The sequence below is a fragment of the Brienomyrus brachyistius genome, unplaced genomic scaffold (assembly GCF_023856365.1).
Source record: "Brienomyrus brachyistius isolate T26 unplaced genomic scaffold, BBRACH_0.4 scaffold87, whole genome shotgun sequence".
Lineage (NCBI taxonomy): Eukaryota > Metazoa > Chordata > Actinopteri > Osteoglossiformes > Mormyridae > Brienomyrus > Brienomyrus brachyistius.
In genome coordinates this window covers 499,229-526,895 of record NW_026042362.1, presented here as the reverse complement: position 1 = coordinate 526,895, position 27,667 = coordinate 499,229, and the positions used below count along the sequence as shown (strand labels likewise).

The following is a 27,667-nucleotide window of genomic DNA, read 5'->3' as shown; positions in this document are numbered from 1 at the left end:
ACTGGTGTAACGAAGTAAAGGTCAAACTAAACACTTGAATCACACTTTTTTATTTCCAATGCTCAACAAGTACAGGTAATATATTTTACAGACAGAACATTAAACAAAACAAGAACAAAAAATGATATTCAGACAGTTATTACAAAGTAAAAGATACCATCTCAATACCAAATATGACAGAACATTTTAGCACTATGTCTATACATCAGGTAAAAACGCATCAAATCAGGATACAGTTGTGATTGTTTTTTATTTTTAGACTTTCTGATTAGATTAATATAATTTATTAGGTCTAATTTGTGAACAGGGAAAAATAGGTTAGATTTATTGTATTTACATTTAATGAATATAAAATTAATAGTATTAAATTTATCTGTATTATCACGCCCGGCTTGTACGATCCTCCTGTGTGCCACGCCCCCCTCGTTAACCTCATGTGGAACCCCGACATTATCAGATGTTTCTTCTTGTTTCATTCAGTCCTGTGTATTTAAGTCCACGTCAGAGTACGCATCCCCAGTTCCGTCTTTGGCGTCGTGCTCCGTGTTTCGCCTAATCTGTTTGTTCTACCTAATAAGCCGGAGTTCCTGATTCTCCGCTCCCTGCTCGCCCGACGGCGATCGTGACATGTATTCTTCCGGGTACAAAAAACCCGCAAAAAGCATCTTTACAAGAAAACTGAAAATTATGACATACATTTGTTTGTATCATGTTAAGCATATCAGAGTAGAATTTTTCAGAAAAAGGGCAAGACCAAAATAACATTAGTTTTGCAGTCACATTCACAGAAAGAACAGCTGGTGTCAATCTCTCTGATCCTTTTAGATTGAAAATATTTGGACGGATAAACTTTATGTGTCAATTTAAAGGTGACTTCTTCTACATTATTTGTTAATAAAAACTTACATGGTAAAGTCCACACCTTTTTCCAAGGTATATTATCCACTATGCCATTCCAGTATGAAACAACATATGGAACGAAGGTGTAGTTTTGGGTAAAGAATGTCCTGATTTTTAAATTATTATTTCTTGAAAAGCATGTATAGAAAAACACACCTTACCAACAGCAGATTCAACAGGATCCATAGATGGAACAAAATTCTCCAACATAACTACTCCATCAGGGATTGTATCAAAAACAATGGCAAACTTTAGCGCTTATTGGGATTTCAAAAACTGACAGAAACTCTGAATAGCTATAAAGCTGCCCACTCTGCTAAATAGTTGACTTATTAAAAGTACACAGCAAATGTGCCAGTGTTAAATTAACACTGCATGGTGTCTATATGGGTTCACACCATACCAGGAGCTGCACAGAAAAGGGCATCACAACTGTCCTAACACCTTTCCACATATGCTAAACATTCAAGAGCAGGACCGGCAATCAAATACACCCCCACCCCATTAAAACATATACCACTCTGGAGACGTGTGCTGTCGGTTTCCAAGAGATTTTTGCTGACTTCACACCAACATACTATAAAGCCACCAGCACCACAGCTCTCTAATCTTCAGGGTCAGCCAGAACTGAGCCAGCAAACCTTCAATATAAACCAAGAAACAGCTGTAAGGTCCTGTTTGGTCAGAGTCTTTCTCATGATGGTGGGTAAATGTGGGACGGCTCTTCTGGTCCTCATGACTTCTTCTGTGCACATTAAAATGGGGCAGATATGTGGGGATGGAGACTCGGTGACTTACAGTAACACCCTATGGTGTAAATTGAACACTATTTGAGTTAATAAAGTTTAACACTGTAAAAACAACACTCAAGGCACTCTGTAAAGTGTGAAAGATAACACTGGACCCATATAAACACCATGCAGTGTTAATGTAACTCTGGCACATTTGCTGTGTAGTGAGCGGCATTTAGCAACCAGCACCAAAAACATTTTAGCTGTATTTTGTTAGTTTATTTTAAATAAGTCGCCCCTGGTTTATTTAATTACATGTATTAGCTATAGGAACTAGTGCTCGGTATTTACAGTAGTGACATACATTAAAAACATTTCAAAACTTTGGTAGAATAATGCCTTAGTTATTTTAATAAACAAGCTTTTTCAGTAAATGTTTGTTCACACTCATGCGAGCGCACGCACACACAGACACATGCACACACACACACACGCACACACACACACACACACACACACACACACACACACACTCACAAGCAGGCAGGACAACCTCCCAGATGCCACTCTGAGAAGTGTAATGTTTGTGATCGTGGTTAATCTTATGCTACATTAAGGCCCCATAATTAACGATGGGGATTAAATCAGGCGATGAAGACAGCCAGGTTACAATTTCATCACCTTCCAAGCTGGTTTTAAGGTGATGTCATGGTCTGTGCCTATTCTTGAAGTTTCAACTTGTGAGCCTTATGCATTGTATTAAGCTGGTGTCTTTGTCAAAGTACGCATGAAAGAAAATAAGAGTATTTTACTGGGGAACGAGGATCATGACTACAGACTGTTGTGTGTCTGGCTGTAGTACCAACAGCAAGAAAATCCCAGATAGAACACTTTAAACCCAAATCTAAGTTTGTTCTTAGGTCCTACAGGCTTGTTGGCTCAGGGTGTCGTGCTCTTAACATCATGGCTGAGCTCTGCATGTGATATGCATGTTCTGCTGCTTGTTTCCTTGTGCCTGTGTGTGTCTGTGTCTGTCAGTGAGTCCTATGATGCACTGACCTTCTTGGCAGAATATTCCCCTTCCTTACAGTATGTCCTATTGTGACTCCCCTATGATCCTGTACTGAATAGATTATAAAATGCATGGACATAATCAAATGCTACATCTTCCTTAACTATTCATTTAAAATTTTTTAAATGATTTATTTTTCCACTTTTATGTTTAGTGGTCACTCCATAAGAGCTGTCCTTTAACGTGCTGCGCAGTGTCCCTGGATGCTTTGCAGTCCACTGCAAGGCTTGGTCTTGAGGAGTCAATTCATTATGAAATGACTCCCAGTCTGAGCTGTGAGCTAATGCACAATAACCAGAAGCCAGGTAGTGACTCTTGGTTATTGTAGTTGTTCTCTTCTGACCAGGGAGGTGTTCCACTAAGCAGGATTTCTCAGTTAGCGGAGTTAACTTAAGCTAGAAGTCATGATTGTTCAATAGGAATGCTCCTCACCTCTTACTGGACAATTATGAGTGAGCCAGTGTCTTGTTTCATAAGAGAAAATCTGTATCCATCTTCTGAATTATTCTGAATTATTCTACTTCTAAACAAACAGTTATCCTCAGAGGCAGCATAACATCCTGGCAGCTGCTCAATGCAGCATTGAAAAGCACTACAGAGTAATGAGCTCACAGATGTAATGAGCACAGAGCATCACCAGCACGCTGCTCTCAGCAGTTGAGGACATTAATTTTTCCCCACAGAATACTCTGCTTGTGTAGTGTTTGTACTTGGCCTGATACTGAAGGGGCATAAGTGATAATTAAGTGACATGATAATAAAGTGCATTGCTGGGTGTCTCTTTGCCAACCTCGCATGAAACAGTACTGTGATGCAAGACAGGGAGCTCGCACTCCCTCATTCAGAGAAGGGCACAGAGTGCGGCTGTGGAAACCAGCGCATGTGCAAAAAGGGCATCAGAAATTCTCTGCACCCATCGAGACCCATCCTGGCTGACGGGAAAGCATGGCATGCTGCCCATTTGGCCTCAGTACCCAGTGGACTTCCCAAATTTCCAGCCCTGCCAAAGACTGGTCCTGAAAGAACAGTTGAGCTTGGAATGGCCTAAGGAACTGGAAGCTGTGCAGCCAGCGCACACAAACCATCATCGGCTCAAGGACTATGGAACTTCACAGAATTAAACAAAGAAATGAAATGCATGTTCTGAGCGTGATTTTCTGGTTAGAAAGAGATACCTTAAAGGAAAAGAGAGATTCAGTGTAAAATATATAACAGTTGTTCATAGATCCTCTTACTGTGGTCCTCAGTGAATGGAACATTTCTAATTGTAAATGATTTCTGTTGGAAGCAAAACAGGCAGTTCATAGTGAAATGGTTGTGCACTTACAGGAAGGCACAAGCACAATGTTTTTTGTTGAACTTACATTATTTTTTGTCTGGGGTGTAATGACCTTATAGGAAGAAATGTTACAGGTAAGGCGTGTCTTTTATAGAATACAGTGCTGCTGCAGGAAGAAGAATACATAAGTAAAGGGGGGATGTTGTGTTCAGTTAGTAATTGTTCTGTTTTCCATATTACTGTATGTCACAAGAGGGTGCTGTAAGGCTGTTTTATTCGACTTCAATTCCTATTCCAAGAGTCAAGAATGGATAGTTGATCCCAAGCAGCAGTTTTCCAGATTATCAACTTCAAAAACTTAAATATATGAGAGAAAAAAAGTCTTTGTAAAATTAAGAAGTATATAATACTATGAATGACAAGGGGTCTTAATACTTTTCATTTAATTTTATTAACTCAATCTTTTGCTGGCAAGTATACCTTTTAAATTATATACATAACAGTACAACTGCATTATTTGTGTTTTGTATGCACACTTCATACAAAGCAAAAGGTTATGGCGGCTACTTCATTAATAGTATTTCTTATTGATACTTTACAATTCCGTTCTATTGCCCAACTCCCAAAGGATCATACAGTTTTATTAAAACATAGTAGTCTACGGAAATGTCAATACTAATCATACATTTGAGTGACATAACTAAATAGACATATGTTGACACATAGACACAGATAAAAACAATTAAACTCCCTCTATGTGAAAATGACATGTGACACACGTCCTCAATGTTAAAATCCATGATTGTAAAAAATGACCATCGTTGCTAATGTTATATCTCAGGTCTCAGATTACTTCGTTAAGTGTCAATTAAACTGAAAAAAAAAATCACAGAAAAAGGCAAGCTTATTTGCCGACATTTAGTAACCGACAAGCTGATTAAGGAGGACTAAACCTGTACCTGGCTTTCCTTTCAGCTCCTTGGGGATGGCTAATCTTCAAATTTTATTACAAATACTACAACTTTATTTTGTGCCTTGCTTAAAGTAAAATATCTCCAGACTACTAAATACCGCATTAATGGTGACATTTTTAAACTGATTCGCTTCTTTCGCCTCACTCTTCTCTATGTGACGGGTGGGCGTGGTTGATCTAGCCGGCTCCCGATTGGCGGGTATTCGGTAGCTCCTGTGTCATGTGACTGGTAGTAGCGTAGGCAGCACCGCCATAGATTTGAAACCCTGTGTGCCTCGTTGGGCGATACGCCATATTGGCGCGGCAATTGTGAAATAGAAGAGTGATATCTCTTAGTGAACCGACTATTTTCGAAACTGCAACAACATGAGGAATGTTAAAACTAGAAAACAGGGAACCACATTTCACAGGTAAAAAAATCTGCGGTACAGTCAAATAAGATACATAACGTGTATAATAGCATGATTAGTTTTCGTTGAGAGTACTATCAGCAGTACTACATACATTTGGGGGGGGCAGTAGTGGTGGGCTTGTTTACTTATTCTACATAATTGTAAGATATAAATGCGTTAATTAGTAAAGAAGTTATGGCTAAAAGATCTTTCCATCTACACCCTGACATGTTGCTTGTTTATGTCTAATTATCGCTCCAAGATGGTGGCGCTGCTGACACGTTGTGGAAAAGCGAGGTGAGGCATCTAGGCTTTGAAATTCATGAGCACCACGATGTACTTCGTTTAAATGGGTGGTTCACCCCAAAACTATAAAAACATATTTTAGAGGGGTCTTAATGTTATCTATTCATCAAAGTTCTGCTGGGAGTTGTTCAGGTTTGGAAATATCAGCCGTAGAAATGTCGGGCTTCTATCGAAGTACACTACTCGTATCTCTGCGCATTAGACACAAGCACGAGCTGCCTTGCGTTATCTGCTGCGCAGTGATATTATTGGTGTGTGGAGTCGGGTAGAAGGAAATAGTTCGTATATTAAACTGCTCGCGACGAAGTCTGTGGATTTTCTTAACCTGTTCCTGATTTCTGGTAAGAGATATTGCTGTTGAATTTTTCAAATACGTTGTTCTGGTGCTTTAAGTAGTGAAAGCAAAATTGAATCTTATTATATTGCTTATTCATTAATAAGTAGCTATAACATGTATACTGCCAAATGTTTTGATTTAATAAATATTTAAAATTAATAAATATTTCAAAAATACTTCAACATTTAAAATAGTTCATGATTTTCAGGAGCGGTACAGTGGTTAGCACTGTTGCCTCACACGTCTGGGTTCCAGGTTCGAGTCTCCGCATGGGTCACATGTGTGCGGAGTTTGCATGTTCTCCCCATGTCGTCGTGGGGTTTCCTCTGGGTACTTCGGTTTCCCCCCACATTCCAAAGACATGCTGAGGCTAATTGGACTTGCTAAATTGCCTGTAGGAGAGCATGTGTGAGTGAATGGTGTGTGAGTGTGCCCTGCGATGGGCTGGCCCCCCATCCTGGGTTGATTGATGGATGATTTTCAGGTCACACCGCCCCCTCAGAGCCCACCAATCAGTGACTGTCTCACAGTGTGATGTAATACACAATGTCCGCACCACCCACTTTTCAGTGAGCAGTAAAAACACACCAGCTTGTCTCAGCGGACAGCGGCTCTTATCAGTTATGGGGAAAAGGACGAGATATCAAAAGTAAAAATAAATATATCACATTTGGTTAACATCAAATGAAAACAGCCCTGCAATAATATATTGGATTCTAGGATATCACCTATTAAAAGGGTGAATCTATTCTAGCAGACCATAAAAATCCAATTATGAACAGTGAAAATGGGCATAATAGGTCCCTACAAACGACAGGTTTCTGTCCATGGTGCTGAAAACCAGGATTGGCAGATTTCACATTACAGCGATTCCCCCACTATATCGCGGATTTTCCTCCGACGCCTCACAATTCTCTGCGTATCCGGTATATTGTTTGTGGTCCGATTGTTTTCGTTTTGTTCTAAGCCCTACGATGGAAGTCGTTGACTATTCAGGAATAGGTAAAACTTCTGGATGTGCTTCGGGAAGGAAAGCGTTATGCGGACGGCGTTCGCCATTATGGCTTGAATGAATCAACAGTATGCTACATGAAGAAGGATGAAAAGAATATGTAAGAGCCACACTCTAAAAAGAGAATTTGAGCTGTAGTTGAGGTAAAGCAATATTTTAAATGATTATTATTCAGTTTTCTGCTTTAGTCACGGTTATATGTGTTTTGGGTTTCCCTCAACTTGAAATTACAACCTGTTGTCTTAACTTGCTATTCTCATTTAAACCAAAGAGCTCTAATTAAGTTCCACTTATTGTGCGTCGTGCATCTGACGTCATGACGTCAAAGTCTTCCAGAATATTCCTGCTGCGCGGTTAAGACGCCATTATCTCGTTAAGGTGACTTCCAAAGAAAAGTAAGTATATAATACTGTTTTTAAAGTGTATTGTGTGGTGAAATAATGTATCCTGCTACATATTTATTGGTTTTCCTATGTTGGTGAGATTTTGTTGTTGAAGTAGTAAACTGAATCAGACCAGCTATCGTCAGGTTATGCGAACTCACGCGGTTTCGCGCTGTGGCCATATGATTCACCGCCATCATGATTCACCGCGAGTTTTTGGCGCTGTGAGTACGTTTCCATCTTTATGTGCGAAAAATTAAACGTTTGATTTTTTTGTCGGTCCTCGCAGAATATAACGTTTTTCTTAATAGCAGTAAAAGTTTAGTGAAACTTCTACTGCGCGCGCGTGTGCGTGCACGCACTCTCGGCATGGGCAGCCATAACTTAAATTTGGAACGTTTTTGCTACCGCGATTTTGAGGACGGCTGTGCGTTAGTTACAATATTGAAAGGCAATTTTTGACATACTGTATTCTGTTCTCGGGAACGTGTACAAATGCAGCAATGAACAGTGTCCTGTGGAAATGTACTTATATCAGCTGGTGGTCGGTGTTTATGCATATGAAAATGGTAAGCATTAACTAAGCATTACATCTCTTGGGAGTACAGTATTTTATACACTGTTGTGTGCTTTTGTATCTTTGCTGCTGTTACTACTGCATGCTGGCAAGATCTTGTCAGTCTATAAACACCTGTCAAACGGGATAACCAGCCACATGCAGTACTGCTGAAACTTCCACAATTAAAGTACCGACGACAGGAGGTAGTCAACCAAGAACCCGCCATAAAGGACTTCAAGGATAGATGGCCTGCATTGTTCTGTCCAAAAGAGGTAATGAGAAATTTAGTGACCTTAGTGATCTTGTTTTTTGGTGGTGGTTTTTTTTTTTTTATTTTTTTTTTACATTCACTTGGTCATAATTTGTATAAAATTGTTCTTACTAACAGTTATACACACATTTGTCATACTTTTGGGGGCATGTTACTGTACAGTGAGATTGTATGTAGACTAAGATAATCATTTGCACTTTTTTGGACTGCCCTTTTTTATTTCAGATTAATGCAGAGTTCCAGAGGCTCATGGCAGTCCCTCTTGAAGAAAAATTCATGGCCCAGTTAGACCTGCACTCAAGTCAGCTCATCAGAGTCGTCCGTTCTAAAGGAGGAACAACCCGGCAAAAGACTGCTCACATTATTGAAACTTTGGACCAGGTAAACATGCTTAACACTAAGGGCCCATGATTGTTTCGTTTCCTAACTAAATGTGTTGTCAGGTATTTACTTTATAACACATACCTTTACATAAAACTAATACTAATGTTACTTACTGATATGGTAACAAGGCATGTTTTTTTGCACTTCAACTTGCAAATGATTCATAGAATTAGGTTATCACTAGCAAATGTTAATTCCTTCCCTTATTTGACCTAGGGTAAATATTGTCAATTTAAAAAAGAAAAACACAAATGTTTCATTTGAAAAAGTTTTCCTAAATATTAATGTTGTCCCTATATGTATTTTTTCCCTTCAGAGTGTCTATATAAACAAGTGTCAAAATAAGTGAAACTTATAAAGATTGTCATTTCAGACAGAGGACATTCATCTTCGGAGGGAATCGGTTCTGAAAGCACTCATCATCTTTCTGGGGGAAGATCCAGATGATCTGATCAAGGAATATTTTGTAAGTTTCAAGTAATTTGTATGTCTACACATCTTAATAAAAGGGACACACATAAATATTCTAGATTACTATCTAGAGTCTAGTCTAGTTTGTAATAGGGGTGTAAAGGATCACAAAAGTCATGGTCACAGATTTTAAGTTACAGATCAAATAATTTTTTGGAACAGCCCTACCCCCAATAAAATGTTAAAAGAAAATTGTCTGTGTGGAGCAGCTGAGGTCATACAGACACAGATAAGAGGCTGCAACAGAAATATCATAACTGTATTTTCACATCTGCTAATCTCACTCACTAGTCCTTTCAAGGGCTAATAAACTGCTCTATTATAATATTATATTAAATGATGTTGGATTCATATTACACTGCTCCACCTGCCACTACTGTCATCGTCAACTGCTTTGTGCGTTGTTCACATGAGCAGACAACTACTTTGCATCTTCACACAGCAGTTTTGTGTGAATATGTAGGGAATAAGTAGATCTGCTCTAAAAAAGCAACTGTAGCAGTAAAACTGTTTATAATATTGTTAAAATCAGGAAATCATCTGTAGTTCATGTGTCAAACCATCGAGGGTGATCAAAACAGATTGCACATCAGCTGCAGTCCCTTACAGCACTAGCTTGATCTATTTTAGATATAATAAAGTAAAAATGTTACCTAATGTTTAACACAGTGTTGCGTTCTGTAATGTTACTATTACATTGGGCCTGTTCAAAAATCTTGCCAAAATAAACTGTTCAGTAATCGTGGTCTATAGTATGTATATGGTCATGATGATGATTTTTTTTTCTTGCCGTAATCGAGCAGCCCTAATACTTAACAGTTCATAAACTGTGCTGTTAGATTTTTGTATTCTCTTTAAGGTGAAATCAGTGAGTTTTCACATTAACAATGGAATGATTAAATTATTGTTCCATAAAGCATGAATATTTACTTTGTAACCTGATGTATCTGATGTTTTGTGTACTGTACTGTAGGACTCGACTGCAGATGATGCACAGAAGGACCTGGAGCAGCTCACCATGGGAGTGTTTGTGATACGAAAGGAAGGGGAAGGACCACAGGAGCCAGCTGAAAAGATAGGCATCGTCATTGAGGGAGTGGAGGTCTTGAATGAACTTAATTCAGTTGCTTCTGCTTGTGCCCTGCTTCTGGGTTTGATATATGAACTCAATCTGGCTTATCCAAAATGTCTCCATTTCACTTTTGAAGTGCTTCAGAAAATTATCATGGAGCTTGACAAGCACAAGATGTCCCCCAAAGTTCAGAACCTCTTTTGCAGGCTTAAAAGCTCAGAGTGATGACATTCTGCAAATGCATTGCTCCTCTGGACCAAACTTTTTTTTTTCCCCCCCAATTCAAAATTTCTTTTGGGGAACTAAAGGAAGACAATGATATTAAAACAAGAGTATTTAAATGTAAAATGGAGTCTGTTGTTGGGCTGTTGGACGTTCTTTGTTTGTTGAGCTGGCCTCAAACCACAATTTGAAATACATCTCTGGTTTTACACAAGGTTTTCTCAAGACATGTTTTATTGTATTTGTATGGAACTTTTTTTTATTTCAGTTTTATATCAATGTTCAAAAAGTTAAGCGTACACAGCTTCTTTAGATCAGTTGTTAAAGCTCAAACTAAGGAGCCACTGTGGTTTATGTGGAAAAACTTCAGGTAGGGAAGGACATACTTTACAGTATATAAATGGTCATTTTCAGTTTTCTCCTAATCACCTTTTGTATCTAGGTGGTGGCAAACACTTTTTGTTGATTTATTTTTTTTCAGTACTACAGCTGTCCATTTAACAGCAATGTAATTGTGTTTTTAAGATTTAGACATAATTAACAGACCAAAAGTGTTTTTAGTTTTTCCTCTCCTGGTGAATGTTCCCTTACGCTGCACAGTATTCACTGCCTGTTGGTAAAAAAATTTGTTAAAGATGCAGAATTTGGCAGGAAGTCAAATTTGTTCATGTTATTTGGACACTAGTGTGAGCTGTATGTTGTGAAACAGTTAAGCATAGCCTATTGATTCCTTCCTTGACACCTGGGTGTCACGACCGGTCGCGGAGGTAAGCGGCGATCGTGCGGTAGGGCGTGGAAGGAGCAGGCAGGCAAGCGGGATAACAGGAAAACGGGGGTTTAATGAGGTAACGGGGAGCAGGAGACATGTAACGCTGTTGTGTTCACTGACTGTAATTACAACCTCAGAACATTAGGTGGCAGTGTTAAAAGGCAGAGACCGTAGGATGAGAGAAGAGAGAAGAAGAAGTGTGAATAAGAGTGAGACGTATACGACATGCTTGCTCCTGTGCTACCTTGATTATTTCTATGTAATGTTTTGTTAAGTAAACAGCATTTTGTTCTAACGCATTCGTATATGCTCCGGCCTGCTTATTCGAGCGCCTTACTACATTTCTGGCAACACTACATTTTTGGCGACGAGTTTTGTGTTTTCACCTCTTCTTTTTTTTTGCTGACTCACCATGGCTGGAAACGTGCCTGCACCTCCGATGTTTTTGCCGTGTCCGGGAGAGCCCCCGATACCTTTCGACATGTGGCTGCGGATTTTCAAAAACTACCTACTGGTAATTAATGCAACGGGAAATGCTTGGCCTGAAGCGCGCAGGAGAGCTACGCTACTCCACTGTCTCGGAACCGAGGGACAACGGACTTTCTACTCGCTACCAGATACGGGTGACTCCTTTGACTCTGCTGTCACTGCTTTAGAGAAACATTATACACCTAAAGTAAACGTTGTTGTGGAACGACATACCTTCAGACAGCGAAAACAAGCACCTCATGAGACTATTATACAGTATGCGGCCGTATTGCGTGATCTCGCTTCAAAATGTGGATTTGATGATAAAACCGATGAGATGATCCGTGATCAGCTGATTGAACATGTGAATAACTCAAACATAAGAGAGAGGCTCCTGCTCGAATCGGATCTGACACTGGACAAAGCCTTAACACTTGCATCACAAGTAGAATCTGCTATTCAACAAGCTAAAACTATAACAGGAAACGACAGTGTCCCAGTGCAAGCTGTACAACCCCGTTCACAATTCACTAAAAAGAAATACACACAGCACATTCATCCTAATAAGCCATTCAATGCCTCCACTACATCTTCCCGCAGCTGTTTCAGGTGTGGTTCTAACACACATCTGGCTAATTCTTCTCAGTGTCCTGCAGCCAAAGCAACTTGCAAGTCTTGCCATAAAGTTGGACATTTTGCTCGTGTTTGCCGCTCATCCAAGACAAGTGATGTACGTGAGATTCAGCTACCTAAACTGACTGTGCTATACTTAAACAACACTTGCCATGCACCACATACACTCACATGCAAAATCAATATCAGTACTCCTGCTTCTCTTACCAAAGAGCATGAAATGGTTGTTGACACAGGATCAGCAGTATCTATTTTGCCACACCACATCTATGTTCAGTATTTCAATGACACACCACTGCTTCCACCAGTTAGTCAGTTAGTGACTTATACAAGGAAGAGAATTCCTGTGCTTGGTTGCCTACAAGTCAAAGTGAGTAGAGGAGTTCTCACTGCCCCTGTTACATTTTACGTGGTGAAGAAGGGCACTTCTCTTTTAGGAAGAGATCTCATGAAAGCCTTAAGCATCTGCATTGAAGGTAACACTATCCTTCCTCCCGTGTTTACCACAAACTCTGCATCTGCTCCCTGTATCCCTACTGCTCCTGCTGTTAGCTGTGTGACTGTTTCAACCGCTTCCTGTATCCCTACTACTCCAGACATTGGTTGTGCACAAAACTTTGTGCATAAGGTGAAAATTGACCCCACTGTTAAACCAGTACGCCAGAAATTACGACGCCTGCCTTTTGCTGTAAGAGCTTCTGTCTCAGCTGAACTTGACCGCTTGCTGAAAGCTGGTGTGATTGAGAACATTGATGCATCACCTTGGGTTTCGCCTATTGTAGTTACAGGACGGAAAACTGGTGGAATACGAATGTGCACAGATCTCCGTGAACCAAACAAGGCTGTGGTCACAGATTGCTACCCTCTACCTCATGTGGATGAACTGCTTGCAAATTTACAAGGTGCAAAGCTGTTTTCTACAATCGATCTGGCTAATGCATACTACCAGTTGCCTCTTCATGAAGATAGCAGAGACCTTACAGCATTCATCACACACGATGGTCTGTTCCGATTCTGCAGAGTTCCTTATGGCCTCGCATCAGCCCCCTCAGCCTTCCAGAAAATGATGGCTGACATTCTCAACGGTCTTCCAGGTGTTCAAAATTATTTGGATGACCTTATTGTCTATGGCAACTCCCCTGTTGAGCATGACCAGAACCTCAACGCTGTCCTCCAAAAGCTGAAGGAGGCTGGATTGGTTCTCAATGAGAACAAATGTCACTTCAGGAAAACCTCCCTACGCTTCCTAGGTCATGTCATTACTGTAGATGGCATTCTTCCTGACCAAGAACACATTAATGCTGTCCTGAAAGCCCCTCCTCCATCTGACGCTGTTGCCCTGAGATCGTTTCTGGGCCTAGTGTCCTGGTATTCAAAGTTTCTGCCTAACTTTGCGACGGTTGTGGCTCCTATGCGTGCCTGTGTCAGTGAAAAAGACACATTTACATGGTCTCCTGCAGCACAAAGCAGCTTTGAGGAAGTTAAGCAACTTCTTGTGAACAGTCCTGCGCTTGCTCTTTTTAACCCTTCTCTACGACCGGTAATTTCCACAGATGCAAGTGACTATGGACTTGGAGCTGTCTTTGCACAAGTACAGCCTGATGGCACAGAGAAGCCTGTGGCTTTCGCTTCCCGCACACTGACTGAAACGGAGAGGAAATACTCGACTGTTGAAAAAGAAGCACTTGCTTGTGTGTGGGCTACAGAAAAATGGAGAACATACCTGTGGGGACGTCGTTTTACTCTCCGCACAGATCATCAGGCATTGACAACACTGCTCAGCACAAAGGGAATCGGTCGGGCTGGTATGCGGGTTGCCCGCTGGTCTGCACGCCTGCTCTGTTTTGACTATGATGTTGTCTATCGACCAGGCTCCCAGAACTATACGGCTGATTGTCTCTCGCGCCTTCCTCTGCCTGCGCCTCCTGACTCTATTTCAGATTCAGAACCCGAGATGGTGGCACATATTTCTGCTGTCCTAAGCTCCCTTCCGGTGGTTGACTTCAACTCTGCTTGTTCTACTTGTCCTGAACTGTCAGCTCTGCGCTCACAAATTGAAAGTGGTTGGCCTCCATCCGTTAAATCAGTAAGTGGTATACTAGCCCTATACTATAAGATCAGAGATGAGCTCTCCGTTAAGGATAACTACATCCTCAGAGGCTCAAGACTCATCGTGCCACTCCCCTTACGACACACACTGATCACGCTTGCACATGAGAGTCATCAAGGAATTGTCCGCACAAAACAACGTCTGCGCGACCTCTACTGGTGGCCAAAGATGGATTCACAAGTTCAGTCTTGCATTGCTTCATGTATACTCTGCCAGGCTAATGATAAAACAGCTTCTACTCACCCTGCTCCTTTGCAACCAGTCCCACTGCCTGATGGACCATGGAAGAAACTTGGCCTTGATATTGTTGGACCCTTTGACACTGCAGTTGCTGCTTGTAGATACGCTATCACGCTGACAGATTATTATTCAAAGTGGCCAGAAGTTGCCTTTTCACATACCGCCACTACTGAAGATGTTATTCACTTCCTGACATCTATTTTCTGTCGTCATGGTAACCCAGAGAACATTGTCACAGACAATGGTCCACAGTTCACCTCTGCAGCTTTTGCATCATTCCTGCACACCTATGGTATCTCCCATAGCAGAACATCAGTCTACTATCCAGCTGCTAACGGAGCTGTCGAGAGATTCCATCGTGCCCTGAGAAGCTGCATTCAAACCGCTATTCAACAGTCACAACCATGGAATGAGACTGTTATGAACTGGCTCCAGGTGTATCGTGCAACGCCACATGCCGCAACTTCCACCTCACCATATGAACTACTTTATGGTAGGAAAATGCGCACCAAATTGGATATTCTTCCTCTGCCGTCTGCCATGTCTCCGCTGGATGTTTCTGCTCGTCGTGCAGTTCAGAGACATCAGAATAACATGCAGCATTACACTGATGCTAAACGTGGCGCATGCATGCCTTCTTTTCGACCAGGAGAGAGAGTGAGGATAAGGAAGCCTCATCACGTCCCTAAAGCTCATCCCAGATTTACTTCCCCTACAACCGTGAGGAAGAGGATAGGTCCAAATTCTTTCTTGCTGAGTGATGGAAAAATTTGGAATGCCTCTCATCTTGCCAAGATTCCTCCTGTGGCTGGACAAGACTGCGACACATCTCGACTGATACACACAGGTGTTAGTCATTCCCCCTCTTACAAACAGCCACGTGTTAAATACAAGCCCAAGTGGCTTAAGGACTATGTCATGCAATAGTTGATTAAAGAGAAGCTGGGATGATTCTAGTAACTTGATTGTTATAACTAAGACTGTTTACAAGGTTCGAAGTACTTCAGTTTATTCTCTAGATAAGAGTCAAGTTTAAGTATAGGTAATTTACTGTTTACAGTGATTTTACAGTTACATGTTAATGCACCTTATGTAAAGATACTTTATTCACGATTTCTGATGCAATGGTACCACAAGAGTTGTATTTGACAGAACTACATTTCAATTCATTACATTTAACTACTACGTTTTCCTGTTTGCATTCACTTTGTATAGAGAGTGTATTCTTTTACAGAGAGAGATGTTGTGTTCACTGACTGTAATTACAACCTCAGAACATTAGGTGGCAGTGTTAAAAGGCAGAGACCGTAGGATGAGAGAAGAGAGAAGAAGAAGTGTGAATAAGAGTGAGACGTATACGACATGCTTGCTCCTGTGCTACCTTGATTATTTCTATGTAATGTTTTGTTAAGTAAACAGCATTTTGTTCTAACGCATTCGTATATGCTCCGGCCTGCTTATTCGAGCGCCTTACTACATTTCTGGCAACACTACAAACGCCACTAACATCAATGACAGACCAAGCAAACTGGGGAGACCAGGACTTAAATACACCAGACTGAATGACAGCAAACGGAAACAGCTGGGTACAATTCGGGAAACACACGTGGGTAAGCAGGGGGCGTGGCACACAGGAGGAGCGGACGAGCCGGGCATGACAGAACCCCCCCCCAAAGGCGCGCTACACCGGGCGCGCCAAGGAAGGGGGCGACGGACGGGACGAGGCAGAACAGGACCTGGAAAACAAGAACAGAATCAACGCACGACGGGGAACAGGACCGAAGCACTAAACAAGGCAAGAGACAGAACATAGGACAGGAGCTGACAAAGGGCCGGGAAAGCGGAGAGACAGATCAGAAAGGGAGACACAGAGGGAACAGGCGGGACAAAAGGACCGGGAGTGAACGGAGGGAAGCCAGAGGGAGAAGGAGGAACACAAGGAGCGAAGGGACGAGGGACAAAGGCGGAAGGAGGAGAAAAGACAGGCGGGACAGAGATGGGAAAGAAGGGAGAGAAGGAGGGGGAAGGAAGGGGAGCCCGAGGGAGCCCCAGCGGGCGACGGGCGGCAGCCGGGAGGCCGGAGCCGGAGGGGGCCGAGAAGGGGCAGAGGAGACAGGGCGAGGGACCCGCGGAGGGGCCAGGGAGGGAGCAGGAGGGAGCACCAGGGAAGGGGACGAGGGAGCTGGAAGGGGCCAGGGCGAAGGCACGGAGGAGGGGGGAGCCGCAGCAGGCGGCGATGTCCGGGGGAGGGCCGGAGGTAGGGGCCCCGCAGGCGACCGAGGAGCCGCCGTCGGGGAACCCCCAGGCGACCGACCAGGACCCGGAGAGGGGAGCGAGGCAGGGCGACGAGGCACCGGAGAGGGACCTGCAGGCGACAGCCGACCCGGAGGGCCGGGACCCGCAGGCGCCAACCGAGCCCCAGCGCAGGCGAGGCAGGGCGAGCCAGGGGGCAGGGCAGGCGGGACCCCAGCCCTGCGTCTGTGTCCCCTCCCTTTACGGGACACAGACATGACCCCAGGTCGGGGTCGAGTTCGCCGGGGCGAGGGAGAAACTGTCACAGGGGGAGAAGGGACAGGAGCGCGGTCAGGAGCTGCAGGTGGCTGCAGTGGGGGCGCCGGCCCGGGAGCTGCAGGTGGCTGCAGTGGGGGCGCCTGGACAGGAACAGGAGCGCGGTCAGGAACAGGAGCTGGCTGCAGTGGGGGCACCTGCCCGGGAGCTGCAGCAGGCGGCTGCAGAGGGGGCGCCTGCCCGGGAGCTGCAGCAGGCGGCTGCAGAGGGGGCGCCTCTGCAGGAACTGGAGCGCGGTCAGGAACAGGAGCGCGGTCAGGAACAGGAGCGCGGTCAGGAACAGGAGCTGGCTGCAGTGGGGGCGCCTGCCCGGGAGCTGCAGCAGGCGGCTGCAGAGGGGGCGCCTGCCCGGGAGCTGCAGCAGGCGGCTGCAGAGGGGGCGCCTCTGCAGGAACTGGAGCGCGGTCAGGAACAGGAGGTGGCTGCAGTGGGGGCGCCGGCCCGGGAGCTGCAGGTGGCTGCAGTGGGGGCGCCGGCCCGGGAGCTGCAGGTTGCTGCAGTGGGGGCGCCTGCCCGGGAGCTGCAGCAGGCGGCGGCGGCTGCACGGGAGCGGGGTCCGCCGGCAATGGCGGCTGCACGGGAGCGGGGTCCGCCGGCAATGGCGGCTGCGCGGGAGCGCAAGCCGCAGGTGGAGGAAGCTGCGCAGATCTACCGGACAGCGGCGATGGCTGCTCCGGCTGCGCAGGTTGCAGAGGCTGGCGCTGCGCTGATAGCGCAGGCAGAACTGGCACGTCCTGGGAGGGGGAGACGGGCGCGGTCCTCTTCGGGACCTGGGGTATCGAGTCCCTTACGGCCCTAATACCTCCCCAATTAGCCAGGTGTTCGGGCCGGTGATTATACCAGTACAGGGGCGGTAGTTCATCCGGAGCGAACGGCTCCAGCTCGGGATACGAGAAAGGAATGTCCTCCTCGTCGCTGCTGGAAGCCCCGACTCTCACCATGAAGTGGACTCCCCTATGGAACGGGTCAGGGACGGAGCCCTGGACGAGTCCCTCTCTCTCGTCCTCAGCGAAAGACCAGGAGTCGGCGAGGGAGCATGTGCCCAGTCGGATGGGCTCAGGCAGGGGCTTCCTTCTCCTCTGCTTCCTCCTTTTCTTCTGGTCTGTCATTCTGTCACGACCGGTCGTGGAGGTAAGCGGCGATCGTGCGGTAGGGCGTGGAAGGAGCAGGCAGGCAAGCGGGATAACAGGAAAACGGGGGTTTAATGAGGTAACGGGGAGCAGGAGACATGTAACGCCACTAACATCAATGACAGACCAAGCAAACTGGGGAGACCAGGACTTAAATACACCAGACTGAATGACAGCAAACGGAAACAGCTGGGTACAATTCGGGAAACACACGTGGGTAAGCAGGGGGCGTGGCACACAGGAGGAGCGGACGAGCCGGGCATGACAGAACCCCCCCCCAAAGGCGCGCTACACCGGGCGCGCCAAGGAAGGGGGCGACGGACGGGACGAGGCAGAACAGGACCTGGAAAACAAGAACAGAATCAACGCACGACGGGGAACAGGACCGAAGCACTAAACAAGGCAAGAGACAGAACATAGGACAGGAGCTGACAAAGGGCCGGGAAAGCGGAGAGACAGATCAGAAAGGGAGACACAGAGGGAACAGGCGGGACAAAAGGACCGGGAGTGAACGGAGGGAAGCCAGAGGGAGAAGGAGGAACACAAGGAGCGAAGGGACGAGGGACAAAGGCGGAAGGAGGAGAAAAGACAGGCGGGACAGAGATGGGAAAGAAGGGAGAGAAGGAGGGGGAAGGAAGGGGAGCCCGAGGGAGCCCCAGCGGGCGACGGGCGGCAGCCGGAGGGGCCGCAGGCGGCCGGGAGGCCGGAGCCGGAGGGGGCCGAGAAGGGGCAGAGGAGACAGGGCGAGGGACCCGCGGAGGGGCCAGGGAGGGAGCAGGAGGGAGCACCAGGGAAGGGGACGAGGGAGCTGGAAGGGGCCAGGGCGAAGGCACGGAGGAGGGGGGAGCCGCAGCAGGCGGCGATGTCCGGGGGAGGGCCGGAGGTAGGGGCCCCGCAGGCGACCGAGGAGCCGCCGTCGGGGAACCCCCAGGCGACCGACCAGGACCCGGAGATGGGAGCGAGGCAGGGCGACGAGGCACCGGAGAGGGACCTGCAGGCGACAGCCGACCCGGAGGGCCGGGACCCGCAGGCGCCAACCGAGCTCCAGCGCAGGCGAGGCAGGGCGAGCCAGGGGGCAGGGCGGGCGGGACCCCAGCCCTGCGTCTGTGTCCCCTCCCTTTACGGGACACAGACATGACCCCAGGTCGGGGTCGAGTTCGCCGGGGCGAGGGAGAAACTGTCACAGGGGGAGAAGGGACAGGAGCGCGGTCAGGAGCTGCAGGTGGCTGCAGTGGGGGCGCCGGCCCGGGAGCTGCAGGTGGCTGCAGTGGGGGCGCCTGGACAGGAACAGGAGCGCGGTCAGGAACAGGAGCTGGCTGCAGTGGGGGCGCCTGCCCGGGAGCTGCAGCAGGCGGCTGCAGAGGGGGCGCCTGCCCGGGAGCTGCAGCAGGCGGCTGCAGAGGGGGCGCCTCTGCAGGAACTGGAGCGCGGTCAGGAACAGGAGCGCGGTCAGGAACAGGAGCGCGGTCAGGAACAGGAGCTGGCTGCAGTGGGGGCGCCTGCCCGGGAGCTGCAGCAGGCGGCTGCAGAGGGGGCGCCTGCCCGGGAGCTGCAGCAGGCGGCTGCAGAGGGGGCGCCTCTGCAGGAACTGGAGCGCGGTCAGGAACAGGAGGTGGCTGCAGTGGGGGCGCCGGCCCGGGAGCTGCAGGTGGCTGCAGTGGGGGCGCCGGCCCGGGAGCTGCAGGTTGCTGCAGTGGGGGCGCCTGCCCGGGAGCTGCAGCAGGCGGCGGCGGCTGCACGGGAGCGGGGTCCGCCGGCAATGGCGGCTGCACGGGAGCGGGGTCCGCCGGCAATGGCGGCTGCGCGGGAGCGCAAGCCGCAGGTGGAGGAAGCTGCGCAGATCTACCGGACAGCGGCGATGGCTGCTCCGGCTGCGCAGGTTGCAGAGGCTGGCGCTGCGCTAATAGCGCAGGCAGAACTGGCACGTCCTGGGAGGGGGAGACGGGCGCGGTCCTCTTCGGGACCTGGGGTATCGAGTCCCTTACGGCCCTAATACCTCCCCAATTAGCCAGGTGTTCGGGCCGGTGATTATACCAGTACAGGGGCGGTAGTTCATCCGGAGCGAACGGCTCCAGCTCGGGATACGAGAAAGGAATGTCCTCCTCGTTGCTGCTGGAAGCCCCGACTCTCACCATGAAGTGGACTCCCCTATGGAACGGGTCAGGAACGGAGCCCTGGACGAGTCCCTCTCTCTCGTCCTCAGCGAAAGACCAGGAGTCGGCGAGGGAGCATGTGCCCAGTCGGATGGGCTCAGGCAGGGGCTTCCTTCTCCTCTGCTTCCTCCTTTTCTTCTGGTCTGTCATTCTGTCACGACCGGTCGCGGAGGTAAGCGGCGATCGTGCGGTAGGGCGTGGAAGGAGCAGGCAGGCAAGCGGGATAACAGGAAAACGGGGGTTTAATGAGGTAACGGGGAGCAGGAGACATGTAACGCCACTAACATCAATGACAGACCAAGCAAACTGGGGAGACCAGGACTTAAATACACCAGACTGAATGACAGCAAACGGAAACAGCTGGGTACAATTCGGGAAACACACGTGGGTAAGCAGGGGGCGTGGCACACAGGAGGAGCGGACGAGCCGGGCATGACACTGGGTAAATCAGTAGTTTGTTTTTGATTAGTACTCAATTTGTTTTAGTGAAAGATAAAAAAAATTTAAATTGTGTGCATGTAATGCATGATTTCAAACACTGGTATGTAAGTACAATTTCTATAATAAAGTGTATAATGTAACTTTAAAAAGTGAATTTTTGAATTTAATTTAGTTTAAAGAAAAAATATCTGACATTAAGGTAACTGTAAAAATGTATTTTCCTAAAGGAAAATTACTATGTTGGAAATTAGTGATATAGTACTTTGGAGCAAAGCTAATAATTTAAGTTAGATTTTTTGGAAAGTTTAAGTTGACTTGACTGAAAATCAAGTTAAAATAATGCACACTTCTAAATTAACGACACTTAAAATATTAAAGTACATTGAAGTTAAATCTGTTGAGTTGGTCTGACTTGTTAACTTAATTTAAAAAAACTTAATTTAATCATGTGTTACCAGTTGACATTATATAATTAAGTTGATCCAACAATTCTCTTTTTACAATGTAGGACATCTTGATGGAAAGTTTTTTTTACGTCCTTAGGATGACTTTTAGGGAGGTCCTAAGGACGTCTAGAGGACCAGGTATGGTCCTTTTAAGGACATTTTCAGGACATTCTGTGAACATATTCTGGGCATTAAACCACGTAAATCCCCTTTTCTAAATAATTAACATTTGACATTTTGCCAGTAATGCTAGGGACATAAACAAGGGACAGCCTGAGGATGCCCTTTGGAGGGCCAGCTCAATGTCCTTTATTGGGTACATTCTTAGGATGACCATGTTACTGACGTGCTGCTGTGGCCAACATTTTACCGCATACTGTGGTCTGTGTGGATCCCAATGTCTCAGTGCAGTGATGGGGACACCGTACCGTAAAGTATTGACGTCCTTCACATAGACATAAAACCGAGGTCCTGACTCTCTCAGGTCATTAAAGATCCCTGGGCATCTTTCCAAAGAGTAGGGATGACTAAAATTGCCCACTGTTGCCTTATTAAATCTGATCTAAGGTGACTTATCAAATCTGTCCTCCTAATCATCTCCGGTATCTAACTGGTAAATTCTCTCCTGCCACCTTAGCTACTGTGTGGTGAGCATAATAGGGCAGAATGGCTGATGTCACATCATCCAGGTCGGTGCTACACAGTGCAGGTGGCTGAAGCGGCCTATAAATTGCATTTATAAAGCACTTTGCGTGTCTTAAAAAGTTCTGTATAAATGTAACTTTCATTCATTCTTTCATGAAAAATAATGAAATCCATCAAAAACAATTCGTTATGACAACTTGCTGGAATAATATTTAAATAGATATAGTTTTGTCTGAAGTATTTATTTATTAATGTTCCATTAGGATGTCCAGAGGACAGCCACAGGATACCCTTCAGCTTTTCCTTGAAAAAACATGTTTAAAATTTGTTGAAATATATATTTTTATTGCAAGAACATTAACAATTTTCTTTAAGATTCTAATTTAACAATTGTCATTAATAAAAATACAACATAAATATTAAGACATCACATTTTAAAGGTCTTTTTGCGAAAATTTCATTCTGAGTCATCAGTATCGATGGCCAGATATTCCTTCCTTACTTCAGAACCTGTGCCTTGTAACAAAAACATTTATGAAATGTTTGATCCCAGACTATTGATTACTTAATTACTGCTAATTAAAACTAAATAATTATGTGGCAACTATCTTTACAATTATGCAAATTTGCACAATTATACAATTTATATGCAAATAGAAAATTCACTGAAAAATTAATAGTAATAGGTTGACATACAATGATAAGGACACTGAGTATGAAATGTCATTTAAATGTTTACCTTGTGTTTATCTTTTCTGTGTGGTGTGCGCCAAGAGAGTCTAGATGCAGACGCCTGTAGAGTGGAGCTCCACTGGAAATACGTCACCTCCACAGGAAATACATGATCTTTAAGGACGTACAGTGGAGCTCCGGTTAGGGGTACACTGTAAAAAATCTTATGTGCTATCTACTTAAAAAAAACTATGGCAACAATATTGCACATATTATTTTTAAGCAGTTTTTAAAGCTTGATTTTTTTTTTAGAAGAATTTACTTACATTTTACTTAAATTATTTAGCCAGACACATGATGGTTTTAACATTAGTGGAATAATCGTTTTTAGTTTAAGCAGATAAAACAAAATGTACTCATATGTATTAAGGAAAATTACTTAATATAAAAAACATTTTATAATGAAATGAATACATAATGCATTTTGGTGTTAAACATGCTTTTATTCCATGTTACACAGGTATCAAAATATTAACCACTTTGTAAAAGTGTATATAACATTTACAGCAGTTTTAAGAAAAAACCAAAAACAATTTGTAACTGACAATTTATGTCATTGAAATCAACTGTTTAGCATCAAACCAGATAACCTGCTGTAGAACAAGCTGCAGAACAATCTCAGAACAATCTCAAACCTCAACCTGGGCATTTTCACCAAAACTTGGTAACAATGGAATGTGTCTCTCACAATCTAACACACAAGTTTTTGAGAGATTGTAATTTGGGGGGAAACCTGCAAACATCCAGTTCCAAGAAGAGCTTCTGAAAGGCCTCAAACGTGTTCCTCAGTTGTTTGGGATAAGTGAGGTTTAGTGCATATGTGAATCCAAGAAGAATTGTACTTATGTTTAAGGTGTATTTCTGTTTTTTTAAAGAAAACAAATGCTAAATGCAGTTTTCTGCAAACAATAAATATCTGAAATAGTTTTAGACACATTGTACTCCTGGATGAGGTCTTCCTCCTTTTCATCCATGTAATAGACCAAGCAACAAAGGACATCATCTCTTGTCTGTACTACGTTTTGATGTGAGATCTAAGGCACCAAAAGTGTAGAAATTAGTAATAGTACCCAATAATAATGAAGCAAATATCAAATAATGATAAAATGTACCAACACCAATTTTATTCTTAAAAATCTGTCCGAGTGCTCCTCCTTTGGAAGAAAATATTGTGAAAAGTTTAGGAGTGTAGTAATCCAACATCTTAATAAATGTTGGCTCAAGGTGCAGAGTAGTAATTCTCCTAAACTCTTTATTAATCTAAAAAATGAAACACACAAACACTGATTATAATTATGTTCAGTTGACAACCACATTATTGTCTGTGACGGTATTTAATGACAAAATATAAAATCCCTACCTGGAGAATGTCAAACAGAGCAGGCCAGTGATCTTTAAATTCTGCAAGTTGGGCACAATTCAACCACCTCATGTCTTCGGAGAGCAAGGGTTTTTGACATTTTTTTCTTTCACCACAAGCTCCATTGTCATCTCAGAAGTTGCTGTTAAAATTATTATTCATAAGGAAAAGTAGTTATAAGGGTTTACATTTAATGTAATGTTTGTGGAATATTTTTATTACATATTTTTAATCACCAAAATCATGAAATTGGAATGGTTTAAGCCTAGAAACCCAATACTGCTAAACAAGTCTAAACATTTTTAAATATCGTTAAAGACTAATTTTAAATACATTTCCATTATAGTAAATCTCAAATGTGTTCAAATAACTTCATTCAGGTCGAATTTTACATAGATTAATCAAAGAGAAAATGTAAATTGCTATAGATATCTTACTCTTTGTGGAGACTGATATTGCCTTAATGATTGCAAAGATGTTTGTATTCTTCAACTAGTCAAAAGCATGGTTATGTCCATATCAATTCCTGAAACGCCATCGTGTTGCTTCTATGGTGTTTGTGACTTGTTTAGTTTAAGAGGGCGCCTTCTAACGTCGAGGATGAATGAAAAAAATGCATATATTGCGTGAAATGATTAAACGCTAATTTAATACATCTTTACAATTTGAAGCGAATATATAAACACATCAACACTCTTAAAAGTTAAGTATAATCATAGAAACTGCCCCATCTATCAAGCTCGATGCATGGCCATAATTATTTTTGCTTTAGCGACCAACATGTCCATATAGCCTCAGCACGTGCATGTGAGGAGTTATGACTAATGAGCTCGAGCTCAGATTTTCACATCAAATAACATCGCATAATTGTAAACCTTTATTTTAAAAGACCTGGTTGAACATAGTTACTGTTTCACATGCCAAAATGTCGTTCAGATTCAAAAATCAGTGTAAAACAATTCCTGTACTATAGCGTGAATAAGCGGTGTCCTGAGGAGCTTATTTAAGAAATCAAAATAAAATGTAAAAAATAGTAAGGGGCTTAACTTACCTCTTAATATTTTACACTGATCGTCTGCTCCTTCAAAACGCCGTCTGACCACAGCCATTGTTGAGATTCAAATGAAGGTGACTCAATCAAACCCAGATAATTGGACCAATTTTCTTAAAATAAATATGAAGCCTTTTTTCCTCAAATTTTTAGCCTAAACGGTTCCTCAAATTAAGCCTAAAAATTGCACTCATTTCCTTAAAAAAATATTATTTTTTTTTCTTAATTTAATTAGTGAAATGTTCTCAATCTATTATAAGAAACACAGAAAACCTATTTTTTTAATTAAACATGCACATTATTTTTAATAATTACATCAATTTTTAAAATGAAAATTACAAGCTTCATGATTAATTTTTACAGTGTAGGATATGGGCGGTCTTATTATTTCGAAACGTATAAAACGTGACATGTTCTTATCATATTAGCTTTATATTTATTTTTATATAACGCAAACGGAATGACAAGCGGTTTCAGACGAGAACAGCGTATTTTACTTTTCATTTCAAATAAAACGCGGGGTTGCCAACTCCGGCTAGCTGGCTGGAGTGAGATTTTCAGTTCGAGTTGTCAGCACACATATGTAACAGTTCGTACCTTGTAAATAGTCTGCTTTTGTATTTAACCGTGTAAATTGGACGTAATTTTAGGATTATAATGGTATAATACAGTAAGATTGCCGTAATATTTCCTGCGTGAGTCTGAAAGCGTTTCATGCCAGATGCTTAAGATCTGTCAACCATGAAAACGTACTACTTTTTTTGTTTCACCTAAGTTGATTTATATAACATATAACATTACTTTATACAGTTGTTAAAAAGCGGAAACTTCAACGAACATGAAATCACCTGAAAGAGAGGTTTTTTGGCTCTATATACTCATAAAATTGTTGCCTTGGGGTAATTATTTTGATGTTGAAAATGCTAAAATAGGTTGCAATTCCTGCTTCTGATAGCCGTTTTCAATGTTTGGATTTTTTTTCTTAATAATGGGTATAAATCCCTTATTGGTCTTTTTCTTTGAACGTATTTGAGAATTTCAGGTGAAACATTTAACAGCGAACAATAGCAAATAAAAATATTGCAAATATTTATTTAAATATTTTTATTTTAATAATCAGAGAGAGCAGGCCAGGTGGCACTATAGCCTGTGCACTTTTTCTTTATTTTTGCACTAATGGCATTACTGATTTTAGTTTCCAGGTGAATGAACATGTTTATGTTTCAAATAAGAGTGAAATCTTTGTCACTGTGCACTGCACAGTCAGACCTTAACACCGTTCCTTAACATTGGTTTAATTTCATTTTGGTGAACATAATGACTTTCAGAAATCGAAGGGAAACTTTAAACATTATTCTTTGTACTTTTCATTTTAGTCGACTAAATCAATTGGTTTTACTCAACTGTAATCTTATGAAATTTAGTTGACCAAAACAAGACTATAACTAAAATATTTTAGATGACCAAATTATCACTGAAAGTAAATTACATTTTTTTTTTAAAAGACTATAACTAAAACTAAATAAAAATTTGTCAAAATTAACACTGGTTCGTATTAAGTGGATAACTTTTGCCAAGCGATACATTTTATTGACCGGGGGAGGGGGGGGCGCCACGAGAATTAATACCATACAGGAGAATGCTCGGTATGCCATATGCCCTGTATATGTATATCCTGTAGCTGCAGTGAGTATATTAGCATTATTGTTCATATGTGTACTGCCACTATAATCTACATTGATAAAACTTAGGTGATAGTACTGTTTTCTTATTAAATACAATTATTTGATTGAACCGGCTTATGTATTTGCTCTTTAAGAGGTTTTTACTGTTGTCTGGTGTGCTGTAGTGCAACCTGTCTGACCGAAACCTATTTCTCCTCTCAGCACTAGGAGAATGGAGAAAGCTGTGAGCTGGACAGACGACGAGTACTGGGCAGCTTGGAATAAGTGGGATGAGGTGATTGATTGGGGAGATGAAAAGTCTTCACCCACAACACCTCCCTCTATCCAGGCTGGCACCAGCACTGGAGATGTGGATGCTGGGGTGGAACATCACCAGCAGCCAGTAGTCAAACGTGTATTTCAGAGCTTTTTTTTAACATGAATTGGAGACAGTCTGATCATAATTGGAGTTTAAAAAATTGGTCGGCACTATGAAAATGATTCTCACTGACTGAATAACAGCAGAATAGTTGCTGTAATCATATTACAATGTACAATAAAGAGAAATGTTTCTGTGCAACAGGCCAGCAAAAGAAACTGGTTTTGAGGATGAGACTCCATCTGTGTGTCCAGCCTCAGCCTCAACAAGCGGCGCAGAAAGTAAATGACAGGGAGGAAGAAGCCGCAGTTCTGTCTAACCTGTCATCTTGGAGGGAACCTGTTACTCAGGAACACAGGGAGTCCAACAGGCATAAGGACCCATTCTGCCTGCCTGAACATGAGACCCACCACTGGCCTAGAGAAAGATACTGGTCGCGACAGCCAGCAAAGACAGTAATTGATGAAAATATCATCCTGGGCTTCTGCAATGGCCTGATGGCTTTTTCACTGTC

General features: G+C 43.7%; 1 protein-coding gene across 11 annotated transcripts in view; it reads right to left on the bottom strand.

The window, feature by feature from the left end:
- Window positions 1–27,667, bottom strand: part of LOC125727125 (NACHT, LRR and PYD domains-containing protein 12-like) — a 120,960-nt gene that overhangs the window by 24,096 nt on the left and 69,197 nt on the right. The gene's annotated exons all lie outside the window — the stretch shown is intronic.